The 4,041-nt window shown below is 43.3% G+C and overlaps 1 protein-coding gene across 1 annotated transcript in view; it reads right to left on the bottom strand.

The window, feature by feature from the left end:
* QRFP (pyroglutamylated RFamide peptide) overlaps nucleotides 1-3,534 on the bottom strand; it is a 68,553-nt gene extending 65,019 nt beyond the window's left edge. Inside the window, exon 1 of the mRNA XM_063935566.1 lies at nucleotides 3,395-3,534. The gene's annotated coding sequence lies outside the window, so the exon portion shown is untranslated. The remainder of the gene's footprint in view (nucleotides 1-3,394) is intronic.
* Nucleotides 3,535-4,041: the final 507 nt, after the last annotated feature.

The following is a 4,041-nucleotide window of genomic DNA, read 5'->3' as shown; positions in this document are numbered from 1 at the left end:
ATATGAAGACCGTAGGAAACACAGAAACATAAAATGTGACGGCAGATAAGAACCACTTGGCCCATGTAGTCTGCCCCTTTTCTACCTCTTGTAACCTCAACCCTATTTGATCCTTAGTTCTTAGTACTTGTTTTATAGGAAAATGTATTGGCAGTAGGAAGGCAGTGTTTATATTGAAGCTTATAGGTCATTAGTGAGACCTTACCTGGAGTATTGTATATAGTTCTGGAGTCTCCAAAAAGACATTAATAAGCCAGAGAACCTTCAAAGAAGGACAGCTAATATGGAGAATGAGCTGCACAATGCAACCTATCAGCCACAACTGAGAGAGCTGAATATGTACTGCTTAGAGGAGAGAAGGGACAGAGGTGCTGTGATAGAAACATTCAAATCGGTCAAAGCGTGTTAGCAGAGTTCACACAGATGGTATTTTTAAAATAAGAGAATTTCTAGAATAAGGAAGATGCACTTTGACATTAGAGGAAAGAAGACTGTAAGGTAACATAAAGCGGAACGTTTTTCAGGCAGGCTAACAGATCCACAGAATAGTTACCCAGCAGCTGGGGTCAGGGCTTATCCAGTGAAATAATTAATGGATGCGTGAGACAAACATATCTCTTTTAGCTCCAGATTTATCAAGCCTTGGAGAGTGATAAATTGCACGGTGATAAAGTAGCAACCAATCAGCTCCTAATTGCCATTATTCAAACACAGCCTGTAGCAGGACAGTTAGGAGCTGATTGGCTGGTACTTTATCACCATGCAATTTATCACTCTCCAAGGCTTGATAAATCTAGGCCTCAGTCCTGTTAATAAAGGCTCCTTTGTATGTGACTTATATATATAACGTAGACTGCTGATGAGTTGTACAGATACCTTTTTAAAAATTATTTTTCTCTTGCGTGGAAGACAATCCGTAACCTTATTTACATACCTCCCAACATGACCCTCTCCAGGAGGGACAGAATGATCTGCTCCTGGACTTCCCTCTTAATTTAGGATTGACAGCACCTGTGGTGAAACACCTTTCTTATCCAGTAACCTGGGCAAAACAGGTGCCTGCAATCCAGCATTAAAAGTCCAGAAGCAGAGCACTCTGTCCCTCCTGGAAGGGGGTCATGTTGGGAGGTATGGATTACCTGTTGCCCTATATTTAGGGTGACCATATTATCCCTTTTACCTGGGATGCTCATGGATTACACAGGTTCTGTGGCTGGCTGATTTAAAGCCTACATTTCAGCTGGTTTTAATCAGCCACAGAACCTGTGTAATCCATAAGCGTCCCAGGTAAAAGGGATAATATGGTCACTCCACTACAGGCATTCCCAACCGCGGTCCTCAGGGCACACCAACAGTGCAGGTTTTAGTGATATCCAGGCTTCAGCACAGATGGTTAAATCAAAATAACTGAGGTACTAATTAAGTCACCTGTGGTATCAAGCCTGGATATCACTAAAACCAGGACTGTTAGAGTGCCTTGAGAACCGTGGTTGGTAAACACTGGTCTACTATATTACTCATAAGGGAATGTGAAACATAAGCTACCCATCAGTGTGCAGTGTGGTGATTCAGACCTGTTTTTTTTAGTTGAAATACCTAAATTCAATGCATTATTAAAATAACAGAAACATCAGGGGCTCATTTAGCGGACGGAACAAATCCAGTTAAAGGATTCAGCTTTGTACCTGGACAAACTATTTTTCCATGCAGCGGGTGCAGATGAAATTTGTGGCCCAGATTTATCAAGCCTTGGAGAGTGATAAAGTACCAACCAATGGGCTCATAACTGCCATGTCAAAGGCTGTGTTTGAAAAATGACAATAGCTGATTGGTTTGTACTTTATCACTGTGCTATTTATCACTCAGCAAGGCTTGATAAATCTGGACCAAAGTTATAGGCCCTACACACTGGCCGATTTTTTGAAAGATATGAACGATCTCGTTCATAAATGAACGAGAACTGGTTCAAATCTTTCAGTGTGGAGACTCCAGCGATGAACGATGCGCGGCCCCGCGCTCGTTCATCGCTGGTCTCCCGTCGGCTGTGCATGCAGGCCAATATGGACGATCTCGTCCATATTTGCCTGCACTTCAATGCAGCCGCGTGACGGGGGGAGTGAAGAAACTTCACTCCCCCCGTCACTGCCCCCCCGCCGCCGGGTCGCTCATCGGCCGTATCCGCCGTCGGGCAGCTCGGCGGCGGGTCGGCCAGTGAGTAGGGCCCCATAGTTTTGCATGTACCACACAGATATTGCACAGCTTTAAGCTTACAATGGAATTCATATTTGAGCTGGGACGTAACCCACAGTAAATCTGTCAGTACATTTTAAATTTGCGCACCAATCCCCTCGCATTGCAACATGGTTTAGCCAAGGTTCAAAACTGCACCTTCTAGATAGATTTACACCAAAGCTTCAAACTATGGTCCATTGATGAAGCATGTATCACCTGTAACTGTGATCCATGCAGATCTTGACCCACTTTTCTATTGCAGTTTTAAAATGAGCAAAATACCTGGCTGGGTGCAATATGTTACAGCACAGTTACCAGCGCACCGGATTTCATAAGTGTGCCCAATTTGTAAAATCACCTGCCCAGACATTTTATAGTCCAGGGACACTTTGCTGCAGAACCAATGAGTCTAAGCACATCCTGTGCGATACTGCCTCAGGGAACCTCGGAGGAGTACAATTCCTGTCATGTCATGTTTCCTCAATTTGATTATAACACTTTTATGTTGTAATTACTCCTCCTAAATAAATATCAACTTAGAAAGCCGAGAACATAACAACAGATGGTAAGAATTCCACTTAACTTGCAGGAAAAAAAAAAAAAAAAAAATCAAATCTGGGCCCGTCCTTTAGAATTAGGGACAGACTACGGTTAAATGTTTATTATACCTCTTTTCCACTGCAACTTGGGAAATTGCCGGGTCTAACAACCTGACAATTTCCCGGGTTTCAGCTCCGTAACCCTGGTTGGGAGCAGGGTCGGGAATCCAGGAGTTAGTCCCAGGTAGCGTACACAGACCAAAATCCCAGGTTTTGCACGTTTCAGTGGAAAAGAGGTCTTTGTGAAGGTCATTTAAATTGTAAGTGATCAGCAGTGAATATAGATTAAGTGTTTTATCTATGTAACACAAATAACCAGGGGGCAGATGTAGTAACCTGGAGAAGGCATAAGGAAGTGATAAACCAGTGATATGTGCAAGGTGATAAAGGCAGCAGCCAATCAGATCCTAACTGTTAATTTACACATTGGAGCTGATTGACTGCTGCCTTTATCACCTTGCACATATCACTGGTTTATCACTTCCTTATGCCTTCTCCAGGGTAATACATCTGCCCCCAGGTTCCTGGTCCCCGTGTGAGTGACACAACAAGATACAACTTACCTTCCACAGCGTAATCCACAGAATTCTGCGCTAGCAAATGAAGCCCCTTTCGTTATCTGTACCCTTCCACCTGTGCTCTGTGTGAGGGCTGCTTTGCTCATCATTCTACCTTTTAAATAACGACCGTGATTAATGAGATGTAACGCAGTGGAGCCTTAATGGGAAGAAACAGAAGAGTGCATTCCACAGGCTGGGATCCCATTGCAAGTACAGATGGTTACAATCGCCACTACGCATGCTGCAGGGCAACTGCTGATTGGTCAACTCTAAATTGTTACAATATAACCCAGGAATGGATTGTGAATTAAAGGGTTGCGTATATAATTGACTTGTTTATCAGCTTCGTCAGTCCCGCACGGAAATGGCGTATAGTCCAGGGTATGTGCTTAACCCTTTACAGCGAATAACTGTATTCAACAGGCATAAAGGCACATTCACCAAGGAAAACATTGCTGTACTTGGTAGGTCCATGTAACATCCCAACGACTGTATCGTGCAGACTTGGTGCTTTGTCAGGGCTGGCAGCCGATGTTTGTATTACTGAGTGATGATCCCAGTGCAATAAAGTTTTTTGTAATGGAATGTTTTTTTATTTTTTTTAAATCTTGCATGGAATTTTGAACAGCTGTATTTGTCCCAGAGCACCG

The sequence above is a fragment of the Pseudophryne corroboree genome, chromosome 8, assembly GCF_028390025.1.
Source record: "Pseudophryne corroboree isolate aPseCor3 chromosome 8, aPseCor3.hap2, whole genome shotgun sequence".
NCBI lineage: Eukaryota > Metazoa > Chordata > Amphibia > Anura > Myobatrachidae > Pseudophryne > Pseudophryne corroboree.
The sequence above is the reverse complement of the archived record's forward strand: the minus strand, read 5'-3'. Positions and strand labels throughout refer to the sequence as shown.